Here is a 24,993-nt window from a genome sequence, read left to right as displayed (position 1 = left end):
CCCACTCCCTCTCCTGAGAGACAGCTTTCTCCTCCCGAGAGTCTGTCTTTTGCTTCCTTTGTCCGGGAGATGTCTACGGCCATCCCCTTCCCGGTGGTTGTGGAGGACGAGCCCAGGGCTGAAATGTTTGAGCTCCTGGACTATCCTTCTCCACCTAAGGAAGCGTCCACTGTACCCATGCACCATGTCCTAAAAAAGACATTGCTGGCGAACTGGACCAAGCCTTTAACTAATCCCCACATCCCCAAGAAGATCGAGTCCCAGTACCGGATCCATGGGGACCCAGATCTGATGCGCACTCAGTTGCCTCATGATTCTGGAGTTGTGGATCTGGCCCTAAAGAAGGCTAAGAGTTCTAGGGAGCATGCTTCGGCGCCCCCGAGCAAGGACTCTAGAACCTTAGACTCCTTTGGGAGGAAGGCCTACCATTCCTCTATGCTCGTGGCCAAAATTCAGTCCTACCAGCTCTACACGAGCATACACATGCGGAACAATGTGCGGCAGTTGGCGGGCTTGGTTGATGCGCTCCCCCCGGAGCAAGCCAAGCCTTTTCAGGAGGTGGTCAGGCAGCTGAAGGCGTGCAGAAAATTCCTGGCCAGAGGGGTGTATGACACCTTTGATGTTGCGTCCAGGGCAGCTGCTCAAGGTGTGGTGATGCGCAGGCTCTCATGGCTGCGTGCCTCCGACCTGGAGAATAGAATCCAGCAGCGGATTGCGGACTCGCCTTGCCGTGCGGATAACATTTTTGGAGAGAAAGTCGAACAGGTGGTAGAGCAGCTCCACCAGCGGGACACCGCATTCGACAAGTTCTCCCGCCGGCAGCCTTCAGCCTCTACCTCTACAGGTAGAAGATTTTTTTGGGGAAGGAAGACTGTTCCCTACTCTTCTGGCAAGCGTAGGTACAATCCTCCTTCTCGACAGCCTGCGGCCCAGGCTAAGCCCCAGCGCGCGCGCTCTCGTCAGCAGCGTGCGCCTCAGCAAGGCCCCTCGGCTCCCCAGCAAAAGCAAGGGGCGAGCTTTTGACTGGCTCCAGCAGAGCATAGCCGACATCCAAGTGTCAGTGCCGGGCGACCTGCCAGTCAGAGCGAGGTTGAAAGCTTTTCACCAAAGGTGGCCTCTCATAACCTCCGATCAGTGGGTTCTCCAAATAGTCCGGCAAGGATACACCCTCAATTTGGCCTCAAAACCTCCAAATTGTCCACCGGGAGCTCAGTCTTACAGCTTCCAGCACAAGCAGGTACTTGCAGAGGAACTCTCCGCCCTTCTCAGCGCCAATGCGGTCGAGCCCGTGCCATCCGGGCAAGAAGGGCTGGGATTCTATTCCAGGTACTTCCTTGTGGAAAAGAAAACAGGGGGGATGCGTCCCATCCTAGACCTAAGGGCTCTGAACAAATATCTGGTCAAAGAAAAGTTCAGGATGCTTTCCCTGGGCACCCTTCTTCCCAATGCTCTCTGGACTTGAAGGATGCCTACACACACATCCCGATACTGCCAGCTCACAGACAGTATCTGCGATTTCAGCTGGGCACACGTCACTTCCAGTACTGTGTGCTACCCTTTGGGCTCGCCTCTGCGCCCAGGGTGTTCACAAAGTGCTTGGCTGTAGTAGCAGCGGCACTTCGCAGGCTGGGGGTGTACGTGTTCCCATATCTCGACGATTGGCTGGTGAAGAACACATCCGAGGCAGGAGCCCTGCAGTCCATGCAGATGACTATTCACCTCCTGGAGCTACTGGGGTTTGTGATAAATTATCCAAAGTCCCATCTTCTCCCAGTGCAGAGACTCGAATTCATAGGAGCTCTGCTGGATTCTCGGACGGCTCGCGCCTATCTCCCAGAGACGAGAGCCAACAACTTGTTGTCCCTCGTCTCGCGGGTGCGAGCGTCCCAGCAGATCACAGCTCGGCAGATGTTGAGATTGCTAGGCCACATGGCCTCCACAGTTCATGTGACTCCCATGGCCCGCCTTCACATGAGATCTGCTCAATGGACCCTAGCTTCCCAGTGGTTTCAGGCTGCTGGGGATCTAGAAGACGTAATCCACCTGTCCACGAGTTTTCTCGAATCCCTGTATTGGTGGACGATTTGGTCCAATCTGACTCTGGGACGTCCTTTCCAAATTCCTCAGCCACAAAAAGTGCTGACCACGGATGCGTCTCTCCTGGGATGGGGAGCTCATGTCGATGGGCTTCACACCCAAGGAAGTTGGTCCCTCCAGTAACGCGATCTGCAGATCAATCTTCTGGAGTTGCGAGTGATCTGGAACACTCTGAAGGCTTTCAGAGATCGGCTGTCCCACCAAATTATCCAAATTCAGACAGACAACCAGGTTGCCATGTACTACGTCAACAAGCAGGGGGGCACCGGATCTCGCCCCCTGTGTCAGGAAGCCGTCAGCATGTGGCTCTGGGCTCGCCGTCACGGCATGGTGCTCCAAGCCACATATCTGGCAGGCGTAAACAACAGTCTGGCCGACAGGTTGAGCAGGATTATGCAACCTCACGAGTGGTCGCTCAATTCCCGTGTAGTGCGACAGATCTTCCAGGTGTGGGGCACCCCCTTGGTAGACCTCTTCGCATCTCGAGCCAACCACAAAGTCCCTCAGTTCTGTTCCAGGCTTCAGGCCCACGGCAGACTGGCATCGGATGCCTTCCTCCTGGACTGGGGGGAGGGTCTGCTGTATGCTTATCCTCCCATACCTCTGGTGGGGAAGGCACCATGATTCTGATTGCTCCTTTTTGGCCGCGTCAGATCTGGTTCCCTCTTCTTCTGGAGTTGTCCTCCGCAGAACCGTGGAGATTGGAGTGTTTTCCGACCCTCATCACACAGGACGAAGGGGCGCTTCTGCATCCCAACCTCCGGTCCCTGGCTCTCACGGCCTGGATGTTGAGAGCGTAGACTTTGCCTCTTTGGGTCTGTCAGAGGGTGTCTCCCGCATCTTGCTTGCTTCCAGGAAAGATTCCACTAAGAGGAGTTACTTCTTTCTATGGAGGAGGTTTGCCGTCTGGTGTGACAGCAAGGCCCTAGATCCTCGCTCTTGTCCTACACAGACCCTGCTTGAATACCTTCTGCACTTGTCTGAGTCTGGTCTCAAGACCAACTCTGTAAGGGTTCACCTTAGTGCAATTAGTGCATACCATTACCGTGTGGAAGGTAAGCCGATCTCAGGACAGCCTTTAGTTGTTCGCTTCATGAGAGGTTTGCTTTTGTCAAAGCCCCCTGTCAAGCCTCCTACAGTGTCATGGGATCTCAATGTCGTTCTCACCCAGCTGATGAAACCTCCTTTTGAGCCACTGAATTCCTGCCATCTGAAGTACTTGACCTGGAAGGTCATTTTCTTGGTGGCAGTTACTTCAGCTCGTAGAGTCAGTGAGCTTCAGGCCCTGGTAGCCCAGGCCCCTTACACCAAATTTCATCATAACAGAGTAGTCCTCCGCACTCACCCTAAGTTCTTGCCAAAGGTCGTGTCGGAGTTCCATCTGAACCAGTCAATTGTCTTGCCAACATTCTTTCCCCGTCCTCATTCCTGCCCTGCTGAACGTCAGCTGCACACATTGGACTGCAAGAGAGCATTGGCCTTCTACCTGGCGGACACAGCCCAACAGACAGTCCGCCCAATTGTTTGTTTCTTTTGATCCCAATAGGAGGGGAGTGGCTGTGGGGAAACGCACCATATCAAATTGGCTAGCAGATTGCATTTCCTTCACTTACGCCCAGGCTGGGCTGACTCTTGAGGGTCATGTCACGGCTCATAATGTTAGAGCCATGGCAGCGTCGGTAGCCCACTTGAAGTCAGCCTCTATTGAAGAAATTTGCAAAGCTGCGACGTGGTCATCTGTCCACACATTCACATCTCATTACTGCCTGCAGCAGGATACCCGATGCGACAGTCGGTTCGGGCAGTCACTTCTTCAGAACCTGTTTGGGCTTTAGGATCCAACTCCACCCCCCGAGGGCCCTGTTTGTTCTGTTCCAGGCTGCACTCTCAGTTAGTTGGTAAATTTTTTAGGTCAATCTCAGTTATGTCCTCACCGTTGCAAGGCCCAATTGACCATAGTTGTTGTTTTGAGTGAGCCTGGGGGCTAGGGATACCCCATCAGTGAGAACAAGCAGCCTGCTTGTCCTCGGAGAAAGCGAATGCTACATACCTGTAGAAGGTATTCTCCGAGGACAGCAGGCTGATTGTTCTCACAAACCCGCCCGCCTCCCCTTTGGAGTTGTGTCTTCCCTTGCTTTGTTTTGCTACTTATGGGACTGACGAACACGAGCCGGTTCGGGCGGGAAGACGGCCGCGCATGCGTGGTGCGCATGGACGCGCGAGGACTAGCAAAGGCCTTTGCTAGTGAAGTTTCCGATTGGAGGGGCTGCCGTGGACGTCACCCATCAGTGAGAACAATCAGCCTGCTGTCCTCGGAGAATACCTTCTACAGGTATGTAGCATTCGCTTTACTTGTTTGACAATTTGTAAATTGTTGAAGCTTGATCTCTTTATTTGCTGACTGTATGAAAAGGCTTCTGGTTTTAACATTTACATTACAAACTGAGCATTTGCCACATGGGAAGTGGCCACTGGGTCGATTATTTAATGGTGCCTCAATGTCTGGTAATGTAGACGATACTAAGAGATCTCTAAGATTCCTCTCTCGTTTATATGAAACAATCAACTTCTTTTGATCAAAGACCTCAAGATTAGCAAGCAAGTGCCAGTGCTTTTTAATAATATTGACAATGGAGTTGGACATATTTGTGAACGGTAATGTACAAACGATCTTATCATTGCCAACTTTATGAACTGGCTTCAGTAACGTCTCTCTTGGAATACTAGAGGCTTTCTGTAAGCCTTCTCGTATGCATTTTAATGGATACCCTTTCTCTACAAAGCGTTTAGACATATCTTTGGATCTGAGTGCATACATTCTAATATCTGGACATAACCGTCTCAACCTTAAAAATTGACTATAAGGTAAATTGGTTTTAAGGCTTTTACTATGGCAACTCTCATAGTGTAGATATTTATTAACATCTGTTGGTTTACGATAAATATCTGTAAGAAATTTATTTTGTTGGATGCTAAAGTTGATATCTAGAAAGGGGATGCTCTTGTTACTGTAATTCATTTGAAATTTCAAATTGGCATCCATGGAGGGGATAATTGAACGAAAACGTCTATCTCCATGGGCGTTTATCTCCGAGAACGGGTCCGTGAAGGGGCGGACCGAACCGTATTTTCGAAAAAAATAGACGTCCATGTTTTATTCGACAATTTTGTGAGCTGGGCGTTTTGTTTTTCAGTGATAATGGAAAATGAAAGCGCCCAGCTCAAAAACGAATAAATCCAAGGCATTTGTTCGTGAGAGGGGCTAGGATTCGTAGTGCACTGGTCCCCCTCACATGCCAGGACACCAACCGGGCACCCTAGGGGGCACTTTTACAAAAACAAAAAAAAAGGTAAAAGAGCTCCCAGGTGCATAGCACCCTTCCCTTGTGTGTTGAGCCCCCCAAATCCCCCTCAAAACCCACTGCCCACAAGTTTACACCATTACTATAGCCCTAAGGGGTGAAGGGGGGCACCTACATGTGGGTACAGTGGGTTTGGGGGGGTTGGACGACTAAGCATTAAGCAGCACAATTGTAACAGGTAGGGGGGGATGGGCCTGGTCCACCTGCCTGAAGTCCACTGCACCCCTAACAACTGCTCCAGGGACCTGCATACTGCTGCTAGGGAGGTGGGTATGACATTTGAGGGTGAAAATAAAAGTTGTGAAACATCATGTTTTGTGGTGGGAGGGGGTTAGTGACCACTGGGGGAGTCAGGGGAGGTCATCCCCAATTCCCTCTGGTGGTATCTGGTCATTTAGGGCACTTTTTGGGGCCTTATTTGTGAAAAAACAGGGTCCAGGAAAAGTGCCCTAAATTCTAGCTACAAACGCATACTTTTTTTCCATTATCGGCGAAAGGCGCCCATCTCTCCTCGGCCGATAACCACGCCCCAGTTCCACCTTTGCCACGCCTGCGACACACCCCCATCAACTTTGTACGCTTCCGCTATGGAGTGCAGTTGAAAACGTCCAAAATCGGCTTTCCATTATACTGATTTATTCGTTTTTGTGAGATAAACGTCTATCTCCCGATTTGGGTCGAAATCTAGGCGTTTTTCTCTTTCAATTATAAGGTGGATGGTGTTTAGACAATTGTAAAAATCTTTCAACTCCCTTTCTGTACCTTTCCAGATCAAAAAGATATCATCTATGTACCTTTTCCACAGATATATCTTATCCATATATTTATTTCTTGATATAAATTTCTTTTCAAAGTGGGCTACATATAAGTTGGCAATGGATAGTGCGAATGTAGCACCCATAGCTGTACCTTTAATCTGTTGGTAGAACTTACCATCAAATGAAAAGAAATTCTTAGTCAGTGCTAAAGTGACAAGCTCTATAACAAATTGTACTGGAATCCTAGGATGTGTATTAAGTTTAAGCAATTCTTCTTTTATGATATCTATAGATTCTTCTTGTGGGATATTGGTGTACAGACGTTCTACATCAAGAGTGACTAAAATCATATCTTTACTCGGAGTGATTGTATCAAGCGTATTAATCATATCTACTGAGTCCCGTGTATACGATGGAATTTATGAACTAGAGGACGTAAGAATTTATCAACGAAGATGGATAATGGTTCTAACAGCAAACCACAAGCAGATACAGTTGGTCTGCCTGGGGGTCTGGACAGGGATTTATGAATCTTCGGTAGAATATATATAGTAGGTATAGTTGGTTCTTTAACAACTAAGAAGTTAGCCTCCTTCTCTGTCAAATACTGTGCTTTTATACCTAATTCCACCAGTGAGGAAATTTCGTTCTGAATGCCTTTTGTCGGATCTTTCTTTAAAATTTTATAAAAGGTCGAGTCATTCAATTGTCTGTGAATTTCATAAATATAGTCTTCCCTGTTCATTACAACTATAGCTCCACCTTTATCTGCAGGTTTTATGATAATGCTACGATCTTTTTGTAATGCCTTAACTGCAGCATTCTCTTCTTTGTTCAAATTATAAAAGGCCCTTCGCTTACCTTGTTTCTCCAATGCTGTTCTTTCATTAAGTACTACAGTTTCATAAGTTTGTATTAAATGATGGGCATTACCGGGTGGAAACCATTTGCTATTCACTACTGAATGATCGATATGATCCGACGGATTTCTTGAAAAAAATTCCATGATTTTCAATTTCCGTATGAACTTAAAGAATTCTACTCGAGTTTTAAATGCATTGTATTTTGGTGTTGGTATAAATGATAACCCTTTACTTAGAACACTCTCTTCAATATTGGTTGGTTCTCTCCCTGAAATATTATATACTGTACTTAATACTTTCCATGTGGCAAATGCTCAGTTTGTAATGTAAATGTTAAAACCAGAAGCCTTTTCATACAGTTAGTAAATAAAGAGATCAAGCTTCAACAATTTACAAATTGTCAAACAAGTAAAGTTATATATACTGCTATATGCCCATGTAATCTTGCCTATATAGGAAAAACAAAAAGGAAACTGAACACTAGGATCATAGAACATAGAAGTGCACTCAGTCATTGAAAAACCCATTAGTACAGCATTCAATTAATCTAGGTCATAGGTTTGAAGACTACAAGTTCTGTGTGATTTTCGTACATAAGAACAGATGGAGAGGGGGGCCGATTGATATTCACTTGCTACGCAAGGAACAAGAATTTATATATGATTTAAACACTCTCCATCCACATGGCTTGAATTCTGAGACAGACCTTTCGGTGTTTCTATGATCTCTATGATCAATATGTTATAATATATTTGTATTTGGGCACAAAACATTTAGTACTGTTGTTTTTATTAAGATATGTCAGACATCCACCACACAGAAATCCTGTATTTTTTATTAGTATTTATTATTATTATTTTATTATTTTTTTATTCTTTTATTCATTATTCATTTTCAAAAACTACCACCTTTCTCGTCAAGGCACATAAATATTTTCAAATATTTTTATTAGTTCACTATTACTTATATTTTTTTGAATTAAATAAAGGTTTTTGGATATGGAATTAATATTTTAAGTTGAGAGATGTATATGTGCAAGGAAGCGCAGTGGTAATTATGGACATACAAAAATACATTGAAGAGGGGCACAGACAGCTCTCAGACAATAAATACTACAGGAAACTAACTGAGGACCCCACACAGGATTACACAAAACAGCTGAAAGACCTTATCAAAACATTTCCTACACAAGCGCAACCTCGCCTGAAGAAACTCATACCAAACCAGCCTGCTGTGAGCACATTCTACATGCTACCCAAGATCCACAAACCGGGAAACCCTGGCAGACCAATCATATCAGGTATTGGCACACTCACGGAAGAAATATCTGGATTCATAGAGGGAATTCTGAAACCTCTCGTACACAAAACTAACAGCTTCATACAAGACACCACAGACTTTCTGAATAAATTGAAAAATATCAAGCAACTACCACCTAACACCCTTCTGGTCACGATGGATGTAGAATCACTATACAGCAACATTCCACATGCGGATGGCATAGCTGCATGTGGAAGACTCCTAATAATCCACACTGGACCATCAATACTCACCAGAAACTATTACAAAATTAATCAAATTCATTTAACTCACAACTACTTCCACTTTAACAATGAGATCTATCTGCAAATAATGGGCACTGCGATGGGCACCAGGACAGCACCCCAATATGTTCAACCTTTTTATGGCTGAGCTGGAAGAGACATTTCTGAATACACAACAGACCAAACCTCTAAAATACTACCGGACATTGATGACATTTTATGATTTGGACGGAGGGTGAAGAAACTCTGAAACAATTTATTCTGCCTTCAATACATACCATCCTACAATCAGATTCAAAATTGACTACTCCCCAGAAAAAGTCAATTTTTTGGACACCACGGTCTCAATCAGTGATGGCTGTATACAAACATCTATATACAAGAAACCCACAGACAGATGCAGCTACCTCCACAACTCCAGCTTCCATCCTTCACATACAAAAGATCCATCATTTACAGCCAAGCCAGAAGATACCACCGTATCTGCTCTGACCCAGGGGACAGAGACAGACACCTTAAAAGCCTGACTGCATCCTTCAAACAGAAAGGCTACAATCCCAAAATAATCTCCAAGAATATTGCCTCCTCCCTCAAAACACCCAGGGAGAATCTGCTACAGTACAAGGAGAAAAAATCCACAGACAGAATCCCCCTTGTAGTGACATACAATCCAGAGCTGGAAAAACTGAGGAAAATCATAAGAGATCTACAACCTATACTCCAGGAGGATGAACCACTGAAAGAGATATTCCCATCCCCACCAGTACTGGCCTTCCGACAGCCACCCAACTTAAAACACAAGCTAATCAGAAGTAAACTTCCATCACAGACTGAAAAGGAACAGAAGGGCACACTTCCCTGTAATTTATCCAGTTGCAAACTATGCCAAAATATTTCACAGGACCCCAAAGTCATCCACAAAGGAAAGATATTCAACATAAAGGGATCTTTCACTTGCTCATCTTCCAATATGGTATGTATCATTCAGTGTAAAAAATGTAACGAAGGATGCTATATTGGAGAAACAGGCCAGATGCTTAAGACAAGATTCAATTTACATAGACATCACATGAACAATACTGGTGCCAGTAGGGTTCCCACGCCTGTTGGTCAACATTTTACAGGACCAGGACACTGTACCAGTGACTTCACAGTGAGAATCCTGAAAGGTAACTTTAAAACCATAAAAGAACGTAAGACCTTTGAAGTCAGAATGATTGAATATTTTAACACCCAACAGAAAGGACTTAACAAGGATCTGGGGTTCCTAGCCCATTATAAACCATAAAGCTGTATGTCTCTGTTGATCACCCTCCCCTCACCTATCCACACCCATCCTGTTAGAATATCAATGATATGCTTTGATGTCCCCATGCATACCTCCTACCCACCCCATCCTCCCACCCTGTCAGACTGCCATAGTAATGCTTGAATGTTTTCACTTATATACACTGTCAGCTAGCACATTTGCTTATTTCCAATCTGAGGAAGAAGGGCGACCTTCGAAAGCTAAGCAAGAAATGTATTAAGTTATGTCCAATAAAAAAGGTATCATCTTATTTTCTTTTCCATGTTTTATTTTGTTTGATTTCTATTGATAACCTTAAGAGTGGACTAACACGGCTACCACACTCCTCTAGTTATAATCTCTGAAACTTGGCTACATGCAAAAGATGATCCTATTATTCTAGATTTATGCCCACCCAGTTATTCTGTTCTTCATTTTCCTAGATCTAAAAAAGGGGAGGTGGTTTAGCTATCATCTAGAAATCTTTATTTGAGGTCAAAACGATCTCTGAACTCCAATCTCCTAATCTGGAAATTGCTACTTGTTCTGTTTCTTGCGATTCAAATCTGCCTTCTAATGTTATATTGTCCTCCTTATTGTTGGAATTTAGTTGAGGCCAATCTTACCGAATTCATCTCCAGTGCATGTATTAATAATGATAATATCATTATGGTTGGAGAAGTTAATTTACATCTTGAAAATATTACTAACCAATACACCAAGAATTTGCTAGAATTCCTTACTGTTTAGCAATTCTCACTTTTCAACGGAATGTCCTCTCACGTTAAAGTTCATCAGATATATTAGCAATGAAATTTACAGACCCAACTATTTTTTTTAATCTCAGATTTTCATTGGACCCCAATACCCAGATCACAGTAGCCTCTTTTTTTAAATTGCACTGGAAGGAAATTAATTGTCTTTCCAAATCCCAAAATGTGTTACATTCCTTTAAAACTAGAAGTAACATTGACCGTTTAAAATTCTGGTCCAATGAGTCATTCAGTGCATTACTTACCTCAAACCTTTCCCTGAATTTCATTCAGCAATGGAATGATACTTGTAAAGCAGTCCTTGATGTTATTGCACCTGTGACTGTCAAATCTCATCCAAAAAGATTATCTCTTTGGTTCAATGATGATCTTTTACAAATGAAACAGACAGGAGAAAATTTGGGCTAAGGATAAATCCACTGAACAATGGATCGCTTGGAAAAATCTTTTGAAAATCTACAAAGGTATGATCTCCAAAGCGAAAACCTCCTACTATTCCAAATTCATTGGTGATACAGTAGTCAACCTGAGGAAACTTTACTCATTAGTTAATAGTTTATTAAACACTCAACTAATAACCAATTCAATCGATCCTACACCTACTGCCAACCACTTGGATATTTATTTTAAACAGAAAATAGCAAAAACCAGACTAGAACTTAATAATACCCCTTCATCTATAGACTATTTCCTCTATTTACATGATCTTTTAGTGTCTCATTATCAAGCAGATAGAATCTGGTCAGTTTTTCATCTAATCACTACTGATCAGGTCATTCACACGTTATGCAAATATGCAAATTCACATTGTCTGCTTGATACGTGCCCTACTTATCTCAAGTCAGTTCCTGATTTATTCTTGCATAATTTGCACTCAAATCTTACTTTGATGTTGTCTCAGGGTTTCTCTCCCTCTGACAATTGCAATATTATTTTGACTACTATTCCTAAAAAATACCCAAACTATCCTTAATTTAGTTTGCAACTATTTAGTTTGCAACAGCAGCCTCAATACCTCTTATTGTTAAAGTAATGTAAGGGGCTTGTCGTGCACCAACTTATGGAGTATCTCCAGCTTTATGCCATTTTGCATATTTCACAATTTGGTTTTAGACCATCTTATAGTACAGAAACTGTGCTTACTACCCTCTTAGCTAACATTAGGAGAGAATTAAGTTTTGGCAACAAAATAGTGATACTTCAATTTGATCTATCCAGTGCCTTTGATACTGTTGATCATAATATTCTTTTAAATATTCTTTACTATTACAGAATCTGTGGAGTTGTCCTGAAATGGTTTTCTGGCTTAAGGTCTAGGTCAGGGGTAGGCAACTCTGGTCTTGAGAGCCGCAGGCAGGTCAGGTTTTCGGGATATCCACAATGAATATGCAGGAGATAGATTTGCATACCATGGAGGCAGTGCTTGCAAATCTATCTCCTGCATATTCATTGTGGATATCCTGAAAACCTGACCTGCCTGCAGCTCTCGAGGACTGGAGTTGCCTACCCTGGGTAGGTCATATCAATTCAAACAATCAGGTGTACTTTCTTCCACTTGGTCTACTGGCTATAGGGTCCCTCAGGTTTCCTCTCTTTCCCCCATCTTGTTTAACATTATGATGATACCTCTTGGTCATCTTTTAGAAAAGCATGGTCTTCGACGTACATTTACGCTGATAATGTCACCATTTATATCCCATTCTCCAAGGAATTATTTGACATAACTCACATGGGTGCCCTTTTACTAAGCTGATAGAACTGAAAAATGAGCTTGCGGAGCTACTGTTAGTGATATGCAATTTATCCTTAAAATCGTGCGTGGTACCGGAAGATTGGAGGGTGGCCAATGTAACGGCCAATTTTCAAAAAAAGGTTCCAGGGGAGATCCTGGGAAATTATAGACCGGTGAGTCTGACATCAGTGCCAGGGAAAATGGTAGAGGCTATTATCAAAAACAAAATTACAGAGCACATCCAAGGACATAGATTACTGAGACCAAGTCAGCACGGCTTTTATGTGGGGAAATCTTGCCTGACCAATTTACTTCAATTCTTTGAAGGAGTAAACAAACATGTGGACAAATGGGAGTTGGTTGATATCGTGTATCTGGATTTCAAAAGGCGTTTGACAAGGTACCTCATGAATGGCTACAGAGGAAATTGAAGGGCCATGGGATAGGAGGAAATGTCCTATTGTGGATTAAAAACTGGTTGAAGGATAGGAAGCAGAGAGTGGGGTTAAATGGGCAGTATTCCCGGAACAGGAAGTAACCTGTTCCGGGGCAGAGGGAGGGAGCTGCAGCGAACGAGAGAATTTAGCGTAGCGATTCGAACTCGCAGCCAACAGGGCACGCGCCACGGCATCCCCCCCAGCGTGCGTGCACCCTGGGCGGACCACCCCCACCGCCCCCCCCCCCCCTTGGTATACCACTGCCTCAGGGGTCTGTGCTAGGACTGCTGCTTTTTAATATATTTATAAATGATTTAGAGATGGGAGAGTAACTAGCGAGGTAATTAAATTGCTGATGACACAAAGTTATTCCAAGTCGTTACAGAAGGACCTTATGAGATGGGAGCTGGGCAGCTAAATGGCAGATGATGTTTAATGTGAGCAAGTGCAAGGTGTTTTAATTACCCCCTTTCTAGACCCTCACTGGACCTTTTTTCCACGGGGGCGAAGAGGAGTTTCTAGAAGGCTTAGGATAAGTCCCTTTAACATGACCTCAGTTTCTGACTCCTGACATCTAGAGCATCTTTGTGCATCTGCTCTCCTACATAATGTGCTAATGAGTAGGAGTTTATTTGCTTATGTGGATATTATAGAGAATAATTTGTCTGTGTAGGTGTATTATATGTATGTAGCCAAGAAACAGATCCAGAAAAGGGAGATAAGTGTTAATGTTGAAATATTAATATTGAAAGTGATATATCAATCAGGCACGCTCATCAGTCAAAGTCTCAGGATAATCGACCGTAGTTCTGCGCCTCTGGGTAGAGTTGGGGAATTCTCCAAACTCCTCCTAGATTCACACTTCTTAAATTTATTTATTTTATTTATTTTATTGCATTTGTATCCCACATTTTCCCACCTATTTGCGGGCTCAGTGTGGCTTACAATACATTGTGAATGATGGAAATACAATGTGTTACAGTACAATTATGGGTTACATTATGAGGAGTTGTGGGAAGACAAAGTCAAGTCAAAACAACATTTAGAGCGTAGAAACTATGGAATGTTACAGTGGGGAAAAGATAGGGCGATAGAACAATAGCATGAAAACCTTAAGGTAAAGTAATTTTATATTAATTATATATATTAATATATATATTAATACAGCATATTTTATTATGCAAATCATGTTTTTCTTCAGTTACTGACTGCAAGCTAGATCGGAAGCCCAAACTCCCCCTTCTTACAATTCTTCAATATTTGCAACATCCTCTGTAATAAACAACTTTTCTAACTTCAAATGCAGGGAAAGGTATCCATTTTATGAAAAGGACTCCATTTTATATTCAATTACTTGACCTAACTTTTGCCTATTCAAGTCATTTAATCCTTCATCTAAACTTTAAAACTGTATTTGGAAGTTACACCAGATCCTGATTAGGCTTGTCAGCTAGGTCCTGCTTCAGCAAGCACCCAGTTGCAAGCCATCATCAGATTTCCTGGCCTGGTCAGTGCTTCTTAGCAGCTGCCCACTACTATTCCAGTGGAGGGGTCTCTGATTGTAACATATATTAACAAAGGTGATGCATGTGGGGAAAAAAGAACCCAAATTATAGTTACGTCATGCAAGGTTCCACATTAGGAGTTATGGACCAAGAAAGGGATCTGGATGTTGTCATCGATAATACACTGAAACCTTCAGCTCAGTGTGCTGCTGCGGCTAGGAAAGCGAATAGAATGTTGGGTATTATTAGGAAAGGTATGGAAAACAGGTATGAGGATGTTATAATGCCATTGTATCGCTCCATGGTGCGACCACACCTTGAGTATTGTGTTCAATTCTGGTCGCCGCATCTCAAGAAAGATATAGTAGAATTGGAAAAGGTGCAGCGAAGGGTGACTAAAATGATAGCGGGGATGGGACGACTTCCCTATGAAGAAAGACTAAGGAGGCTAGGGCTTTTCATCTTGGAGAAGAGACGGCTGATGGGAGACATGATAGAGGTATATAAAATAATGAGTGGAGTGGAACAGGCGGATGTGAAGCGTCTGTTCACGCTTTCCAAAAATACTAGGACTAGGGGGCATGCGATGAAACTACAGTGTAGTAAATTTAAAACAAATCGGAGAAATTTTTCTTCACCCAACGCATAATTAAACTCTGGAATTCGTTGCCGGAGAACATGGTGAAGGCGGTTAGCTTAGCAGAGTTTAAAAAGGGGTTAGACAGTTTCCTAAAGAACAAGTCCATAAACCACTACTAAATGGACTTGGGAAAAATCCACAATTCCAGGAATAATGTATAGAATGTTTGTATGTTTGTGAAGTTTGCCAGGTGCCCTTGGCCTGGATTGGCCGCTGTCGTGGACAGGATGCTGGGCTCGATGGACCCTTGGTCTTTTCCCAGTGTGGCATTACTTATGTACTTATGACTGTAATACACTGGACTCTGAGAGCCATGATTGTTTCTACCCAATTCATTGTAGAGATGTCTTGTTCTCTATTGGACACACTCAGTTGTGGCTGCCTGTGGGGAGGGGAAGAGGCCCTGAGAATGGATGTGTGCATCCCTTATGGTCAAAGGCTCCCCATTCTCTCTCTGTTCTCTGCATTCAAATCTTACCTCTATTTTCACCAGGTTCACGGGTATCCACAGCAGGTAGTTTTCCTCCCGCTTTCCATCTGCTAGGTTCCATCCTTCTTTATGTGATGAACCCCAGTCCCCTTTTATGAAGTGCCCACCCATTCTCAAGGTTGTTGGGGGTGGGGAGGGGGGGAAGCATATATGCACTGAATGTCTTTTCCACATTATTCAACACAGTCCTACAATCCTCTATAGTTATGGAACAACAACATTTCTAAATTCTATCCTGCAAATTAATTTCAAGGTGGCCACAGGTGCGTGCCTACCATGGCCTTGAGCCTTTAAGTCATGGTGAAGGAGAGGGGTTCTGGTTACACTTCCTATTCTAAATTACCTGCAGGTGGCTACATAATTCCCCTAGCCTGTGCCCTTCTGTACCTGATGTATTATATTGCAATTGTGATGAAGTAAACATCCATCTAATGCTTTACCCTTGTTTTTCCTTTTCTCCTGAGTACTATATACCATTGCAGATATCTTCAATGTGAAAAGATGACCCAGCAGTTTGTAGCTCCTTCCTGGCCCTCACCAATGTGGTTTGGTTGTGGGTAAGGGTGTCTGGTGATCAGAGAGCAAACATCGTCTATGCACTACCTATGGTTATCTGCAAGTTTCTACTTGGCAGATCACTAGTGCAGTTTGGAAGGAACAGGTGGCTTTCTGTATGGCCACACTTATTACACATGTACCAGAGTTTCTCTGTCACAGTTCACCTGTCATGCAACCCAGATTGCTGCCTCCTCTCACATCAACCCCAGCATTTGATAATAACACATATGTAGTGCACAAAGTACACACACAGACCCTGGTCAGTGCCAAAAGTGTCAAATTGTATTGAAACTATATACAATAAAAAACTATTTACAATTCCCCCAAAAAATCTTTCTCCCCCCCCCCCCCCCAAATCATTCTCCCCTCCCCTATCCCTCCCTCTCCAAATGGTGTCATAACAGCTCAATAACCAGCAGCACGAGCCTCCTGTGTGTCTCCTGCCGCTCCCCCACAGAGTGCCGCAGTGCTGCCACCTCCTGCAGCAACTGGTTGACTACAGCAACCAGTTGCTGCAGGAGTTGCAGTACTGCGGCACTGTTGTCTGGAGCTGCTGGTGTGGGTGGAGCTGGTGGTGTGGGTGGAGCTGGTGGTGTGGATGGAGGTGGTGGTGTTGCTGGGGCTGGTGGGTGCTCCTCCCCTTCCAGAGGAGGCATATCTTCACATGCCTCGGCCTCCTCCTCCTCCTGGGCCTCCTCCTGCCGCCGCTACTGCCCTGTGTATGTTGAGATCAGCACATCCAACATGGTTTGCATAGTGCAGGAGCTGGCTGGCCTGCGGCGGGGGATGGGGAAAGGTGTGGTGAACCCTGGGCTATACCCATGGGGTGTGAGATGCATGAGATGACATGACAGGGAACCCTGGATGCTGGTCTGACACAGAGTACACAGGCAGACCACACTCATTGCTCAGCAATATGTTTGCATTATGATTTGTGACTATGGTTGGCTGATCATTTTGGGTTTTTGTTTTTTTTGGGGGGAAGCACATAACTTTAATATGAGGCAATGACATCCACTAAGAGTAGGACCTCAGGCAGGAATACCATGAAACAGTATCCACCCCAGACAGGGGGATACAGAAGTGAGGCATGTCATCTCATTCATCTCAGAGGAGGTTAGTTGGAAGTTGCAGCCACACTCATGGGAGGGTAGCTGCAACCTCAGGCCTTGATCTGGGACAGAGATGTTATGACTTACTAGTTGCCTATTAGCCACATTGTACAGGACATTTGCATTAATAAATAAATACTTAAGTACATAAGTATTGCCATACTGGGAAAGACCAAAGGTCCATCGAGCCCGGCATCTTGTTTCCAACAGTGGCCAATCCAGGTCACAAATACCCGGCAAGATCCCAAAAATGTACAAAACATTTTATACTGCTTATCTCAGAAATAGTGGATTTTCCCTGAGTCCATTTAATAACGGTCTATGGACTTTTCCTTTAGGAAGCTGTCCAAACCTTTTTAAACTCCACTAAGCTAACCGTCTTTACCACATTCTCTGGCAACAAATTCCAGAGTTTAATTACGTCTTGGCATCTATAATGGCTCCACACATGGATGGCCATGACGCATGGACGTTGATGGACTGTCGTCATGCTTGCGGGGCCTACATGCGGAGCCTTCCTTATATGGATCTTTATCAAGTGTGTGAACTTCATATATACACAATAACAGAAGTATGTTCCTTATATTTCCCATAGCTGCATGTTCCGGAAGTACAGTGCATGTAGTTGCGGATATGCAGGTACGGGGAAAATATAAGGAACATTGAGAAGTACAGTATCAAGGACGTCTTTGCAGTATTATTTCTATACTTTGCGCGTCCCTGATTTGGGCGTTTTCAACTGCGATAATGGAATGTCCATACTATTTTTCCATTATACCTTCCTGATTTTGACCGACTTTATGAGGGCATCCTCATTCAGACCAGGGGCGTAGCTACGGGTGGGCTGGGCCCACCCAGTTTAGCCTCAGGCCCGCCCACCCAGAATCCGTGTCATCCAATCAATCCTTGCCCTCTCCCACTTCTGCCGCAGCGCGTACATTTAATGCTGTTGGCACTGCACCTCACAGTCTCCCACCCCCGAGGCAGCACTTACTCTTTGCTGATAGCAACTCGCGGCGCCGACTTCCTGCTCTGGTGCCTTCCGCATCCCGCCTCCGTAAACAGGAAGTTACATCAGCGCGGCAGAGGGAAGGCCCTGGAGCAGGACGTCGGCACCGCGAGTTGCTATCAGCAAAGTGTAAGCGTTGCCTCGGGGGTGGGAGACTGACAGAGCTCCACTAGGGCCGAGCGAACCGGGCAGGATCTGTAAGAGCAGGAGGAGTCCACAGGACCGTAGTGCACCGGCACCAGTGACCCGTCCCGGTGAGAGCACACCGGCAAGAGAGCTTGCGACGACCATAGTGATGGGGAAGGAAAAGGATCGCCCGGGGATCGTAGTGATGAGAGGCGCCCCGCAAGGAAGCTCCGAAGTGACGGTGGGAATAGGGTGCTTGGGGATTATAGTAATGGAGAAGACGGGGGTTGTAGTACTGGAACTGTTTCTTGGGGGGGGGGGGGGTCCTAGGGGCTCCAGTGATGGGAGGGGGGATCCTAGGGACTCCAGTGATGAGAGGAAGGGGTTTTAGTGATTGTGGAAAGGGGAGAAGGGGGTTCCTGTGGATTCTATGGGAGGATCTTGCCCTGTACCCTTTATCCCCACCTCTTTAATTCCCTTACCTCTTAGTTATTCTGTCTGTCTGTGTCCTATTTAGATTGTGAGCTCTGTGAGCAGGGACTGTCGTTTCATGTATAGTGTACAGCGCTGCGTATGCCTTATAGCGCTATAGAAGTGAGAAGTAGGTGCAGGAGCAGTGCCGACAGCATTAAATGCAAGTGCTGCGGCTGGTGTTGGAGAGGGTGAGGAAGTTAGTGGGGTGCTGCTGTCCCTGCAAGGGGAGGGGGCTGAAGGGAAGGGAGAGGTGCTGGATGGGGAGGGTGAGGAAGACAGTGGGGTGCTGGCCCTTCAAGGGGAGTGGGTTGAAGGGAGAGGTACTAGGGGCTGGACTTGTTGGGGGGGGGGTAAAGAAGATTTGAAGGTGCTGGCCCTGAGAGGGGAGGGGCCTGAAGGGAACAGAAGGTGTTGGATTGCCAGGGGCAGAGGGTTGGGAAGGGAGAGAGGTACTGGACTTGCAGAGGGGACAGGGGGAGAGGTTTTGGATTGCAGGGGGAGGTGGAGGGAAGGGGAGAGGTGCTGGACATGTAGGGGGGCTGGATGAAAGGGAAAGAGGTGTTGAACATCTAATTGGGGCTGGATGAAAGGGAGAGAGATGCTGGACATGGAGGGGGGGCTGAAGGAGAGGTGCTGGATATGCAGATGATGGCTGAAGGGAAAGGAGACAGATGTGGACCTGCAAGGAGGGCTGGAGCAAAGGGAGAAAGGTGCTGGACCTATGGGAGGGGGTAGAGGGAAGGGAGAGAGATGCTGGGAGAAAGAGCTAGATACATAAGGGGAAGGAAAGAGAGGAAGAGAAGCTGGTTGGGGGGTGGGATCAGAGAGGAGAGGGACACATTGGTGTGGAGGAGAGAGAAAGGGGACATGGGGAAGTATACAGATACAGAAGGGAGATGATGGTAGGTGGGAGTATGGGGACAGGGACACAAATGTGAGATGCTGTATGGGGATGGCACATGGGCATAGAGGGGTAATGCCTGACAAGGGGGGGAACAGGGATATGGAATTGAGATAAAATGGTGGACACTGGAGAGGGGGGGTATATGGACACGGGGGGGGGGGGGAGATACCAGTCAAGGGGGAGAATAGGAACACAGAAGGGATTTGCTGGGCATGGGGTGCATAGGTGCACAGAAGAATGATGATGGATGAGGGGATATGAACACAGGGGAGATACTGGACAAAGAAATGTAGGAAAACAGAGATGAATGATGGACATGAAGAAAGAAGAAATGTCAAATAGACAGGAGACCCTGGCAAGTGAGTTAAGAGAAGACAGAGGGAAGCAGAAACCAGAGATTGGGACCAATATGATTTGAGAAATAAAATGACCAGACAACAAAAAGGTATAAAAACAATGTTGTGAATATAATATGTTGGATTTGGAATGTACATCTTGCCAAAGTTGATGTTAAACATGGCTGGGGTCCAGGACAGAAATCTAGGAAACGACCCCAAAGTCCATTACCAGGCTGCGCCTTCAGCTTCCAGCATGCAGGCCATCTCTGGCCAAGGAACCAAGCACAATTGCCCTAGTTGCAATCCCTAACACCATCCCTGGCATGTGCCATCTTTATATTTTGCACAGGAGCAAATGCCTTTCTTTCTTGTTTCTCTAGTGTTGTACTACATGCAAGGGCTAGTTTCTTGGGGTTTCCATTTAATTTATATTTCTAGAGTTTGTGGTCACTTTTTCTGTATTTGGCATTTATGTCCTGTGTGTGTGTGACTGAGGTATTCTGTTAGCATGAAGTTTCCATGTAGCATTCTGTAGTAATTTGGCTTGTTCAGCTTTCCTGATAAATTTATTTGTATTTTGGGGCCCCACTATAATATTTAAGGCACTTCTTTTTCATAGGTAAGATCTTTGTTTTTGGAAGTTAGTATTGGCATGGTAGGTTTGCTCTAGGTTCTGAGTGAATTTTGTTTTATAGATTTTTTAAAATTAATTTATAATGTGTCTGTAATTGAGATTACACTAGAAACCAAAATTTCTTTGTATGATGAGTTTTATGGAGAATTGTCCTTGCTGTGCTCTGTATCCATTGTTGGTGGAGGGCCAGGAGGTTCTCTTGATGCAGAATGTGTTTGGCTTCAATACCATATATGTGTTGGAGGAACATGGCTCAATGGGGCTGAATAGTGCAATCTATTGTACTTCCCTTAGGTCTCAATTGGCCTGCAGCCACTGAAACCTGCACTGCAACCCTCATTGAAGTTATGGGGAGTGAGGTAGGGACAGAGCATGGGTGTATCTGGTTGCTGTTTTTTCTCTTTCAAAAAAGTTGGCAACTCTAGTGCCCACCCATCCAACCTGTTGGCCCACCCAAAAATTGCCTTCTGGCTACGCCACTGAGCTGTGCATATTGTATGAGCTTATATTTACACCTGCTTTCAAGCAAGTTTCCTGTCTGCACCTTCAATCCAGGCATGAGTTCTGCAGGATTTGTGCTTGCATCAGTGGCGTAGCCACAGGTGGGCCATGGCCCACTCACTTAGGGCTCAGGCCCACCCAACAGTAGCACATGTTTAGTGGTAGCTGGTGGAGATCCCAAGGTCCACCAGCTGAAACACTTCCCCCTGATGGTAACGAAAACACTACTCTCATGATACTGGCACCTGCGCATTCTCAGTTTTCAGCGCATGCCTGCTGCAAACTGCCAAGGTGGAAAGAAGCGTGCTGAGATATTTTTTTGGTGGTGGTGGTGGAGGGGAGAAGAACACTTGGTGCCCACCCACTTCTTGCCTAGGACCACCCAAAATCTGTTGTCTGGCTACACCCCTGATTTAGACTTGGACGACCTTTCGAAAATGCCCCTCCACGGCAACTAGTTAATAATGCTTGCTTTTCTCTCTCTCTCTCTCTCTCTTTTTATTCCCCCCTTAATACTAAACTAGGTCCTGCTTGCTTTTCCCTCTCTCTCTCTCTCTTTTTATTCTCCCTTAATACTACATAAGTACATAAGTACATATGCACTGCCACGTTGGGAAAAGACCAAAGGTCCATCAAGCCCAGCACTCCATCTCCGACAGCAGCCAATCCAGGCCCCAAGAACCTGGCAAAATCCCAAAATTTAATAACGATCAATGGACTTTTCCTTCAAGAATCTGTCCAGACCCCCTTTAAACTCAGCAAGGCCAGCTGCTGGCACTACCTTCTCCGGCAATGAGTTCCAGAGTCTAACCACGCGCTGAGTAAAGAAAAACTTTCTTCAATTTGTTTTAAACCTACCACATTCTAATTTCATCTTGTGTCCCCTGGTTCTATTATTATTAGAAAGCGTAAACAAATGCTTCACATCTATCCGCTGTTCCCCACTCATTATTTTGTACACCTCTATCATATTACCCCTCAGCCGCCTTTTCTCCAGGCTAAAGAGTCCTAGCCTTCTTAACCTCTCCTCATAAGGTAGTCGTCCCATCCCTTTTATCATTTTCGTCACCCTTCTCTGCACCTTCTCCAATTCCTTTATATCTTTTTTGAGATGAGGCGACCAGAACTGCATGTCATGCCAAAGTACACAGAGCACTGGTCAGAGCAATGACCCCCCCTCCCCAAGTCAAGATGGCGCCGCACTAGGACGTACCTGGAAGAGCTCCGAACACTAAGCATAAGCAATCACTGAAAACAAACTGGACCGTGACTGAAAATGGTACCAGACAGTGAGCAATCTCCTAGTGAGGTGTCCCGCAAGTGATTGGTGCCCACCGACGTAGCCCGCAGAAGAGGAGAGGTTAACAAACCTCACCCACGTGGGCTCACACAGAAACTGCTGTAAGTTGAACCCAACTCAGCGCCCAACCGAACCCAGTAAAAGACGGAAGACGCCCGAGCCTGACCGTCAATAAACCTCCCTTGTGCAGAGCGAGTTAATTGAACCTTGCCCAACAAGGGCTGGCAAGTAGACCACGCGACAGCCTCCAGCGATCGGGCCCTAGCCAACTGAGAGGACCTCCCTAAGCACGGAGAGGTAACTGAATCCCTCCCAGATCAGACGCTGAGACGGGAGCTCTGCTAGAGATCGCGATCTGAGCCGCCCGTTGCTCAGGAGGAGGTGGAATATCTTCTCTGGATGGGATTGCAATCCCGAGAGCGACGATCAAAGACTGCTGACAGAGATCTGGGCGATCCCGGAGCCATGTGGAGGTCAAGCACTGAGACGCCCTGACCTCCCCACTGCCGAGACAGGAGATCTGAGAGAGATCGTGATTTGAGCTGCCCCATCGGAGATCGAGATCAGAGCTGCCCCATTGCCCACGAGGAGGTGGAATATCTCCTCTGGACGGGATAGCAATCCACAAAGATCTAGGGGATCCCGGAGCCACGTGGAGGCCGAGCGCTGTGACGCTCGGACCTCCCCCACTGCCCCACTTGCCACCGGAGGAACGGAGGCACGAAGCGGCTAGTACAGAGGAGGACAGCATCACAGCCATCGAGAGACTCCTCCGCTGAACCCCGAACACCCAACCAAGTCCATCGGTCCTAGCCTGTTCCAGTCCAGCTTGTTCCAGCATGTCCAACTTGTTCTAGCGTGTCCCAGTCCGCCTGATCCAGCTTTTCCCTGCCTGTTCCAGTCCATCTGCTCCAGCTTGTTCCTGTCCTGATCCAGCTTCTCCCTGCTTGTTCCAGTCCGCCTGATCCAACTTCTCCCTGCCTGTTCCAGTCCATCTGATCCAGCTTGTTCCAGTGCGCCTGATCCAGCTCGTTCCAGTCCGTTTGCTCCAGCTTGTTCCAGTCTGCCTGATCCAGCTTCTCCCTGCCTGTTCCAGTCCATCATGATCCAGCTTGTTCCAGTCCGCCTGATCCAGCTGTTCCAGTCCGTTTGCTCCAGCTTGTTCCAGTCTGCCTGATCCAGCTTCTCCCTGCTTGTTCCAGTCCATCTGCTCCAGCTTGTCCTGTCCGCCTGATCCAGCTTCCCCCTGCTTGTTCCAGTCCATCTGCTCCAGCTTGTTCCAGTCCATCTGCCCCAGCTTGTTCCAGTCCACCTGATCCAGCTCGTTCCAGGCGGTCTGCTCCAGCTTGTTCCAGTCCGCCTGATCCAGCTCGTTCCAGTCCGTCTGATCCAGCTCCAGCAGATCCAGCTCGTTCCAACCCGTCTGCCCAGCTTTTTTCAGCTTGCTCCAATCATGCTGCTATGCTCTCTTCTGCTCCCAAATTATTCCAGCTTGTTCCAGTACTGCTGCTGTGCCTCTCCACCGCACTCACTTGTTCCTGCCTGCCTGCCTGCTAGCCAATCACCAACCTCCAAATTATTCCAGCTTGTTCCAGTCCTGCTGCTGAGCTCTCCACCGCACGCACCTGTCCCTGCCTGCCTGCTAGCCAATCAACCTACCTGCTGCTTGTCAGCGCTTCAACTTGCCGCCTGTCTGCCCATCAACAACACTACCTCCTAGCCTGCACAACTACCTACCAGCCTCCCCCCCCTGCCGCTTGCCGCTTTGCCTGACTGACTGCTCACCCTTCAACCTGCCCTGCCTCCAGCCATCTACCTGCCATCCATCTACCTGCCAACCCCATCACTCTCCTGACTGACTGTCCACCCATCCTGCCTGTCTCTACAGCCAATCTACCTGCCTGCCTCCCAGCCCAGAACCTACCTGCCTGTTTGCCCCCATCAACCTACCTACCGCCGCAGCCCCTCTACCTGCCGCCGTAAACACATCAGTCACTACTTATGGCCCCCCATACACATTCTCTTCCTCGCCCTGTCCCTTTCCTAATCTTTTCCCCCTCCCCCCCCCCGCTGTATACCGCATGAACTCACTGCCCATCCATGTTCTCTCCCGTCCTGCTCACTACTGCAATACCCTACCCACCCTCGTCCCCCACCACCTCACCATCTCTACTGTCTTCCTCCTTCCTTGCTTTCAACCTTCAACACCTCCTTCCTACCATGAACCCTTCCCCATTCCTCCTAAGCGCATCCTGTCTTCGTCGCCTTCGACGCCCTACCTCCCCCACCCTCCTCCGCACTCTCTTGCTCCTTCTCCTGCTATACGCAGGAGACATCAATCCCAACCCTGGTCCCCCACACCTGTCCTCATCCTCGTCTCATCCATGCAAACATTCTCGCAATGTCAACAATCTCATCGCTATTCCCCTCCTCCCTCCCCTTCTCGTGTGCCCTGTGGAATGCCCGCTCGGTCTGCAACAAACTTTCCTTCACCCATGATCTCTTCATCTCCCGTTCCCTTCAACTGCTCGACCTAACTGAAACCTGG

General features: G+C 46.3%; 1 protein-coding gene across 1 annotated transcript in view; it reads left to right on the top strand.

The window, feature by feature from the left end:
* The window catches only part of ABCC8 (ATP binding cassette subfamily C member 8), an 803,652-nt gene that overhangs the window by 260,467 nt on the left and 518,192 nt on the right, over positions 1–24,993 (top strand).

Source organism: Microcaecilia unicolor, chromosome 4 (genome assembly GCF_901765095.1).
Source record: "Microcaecilia unicolor chromosome 4, aMicUni1.1, whole genome shotgun sequence".
Lineage (NCBI taxonomy): Eukaryota > Metazoa > Chordata > Amphibia > Gymnophiona > Siphonopidae > Microcaecilia > Microcaecilia unicolor.
Note: the sequence above shows the minus strand (reverse complement) of the source record. Positions and strands in the feature narration are given on the sequence as shown.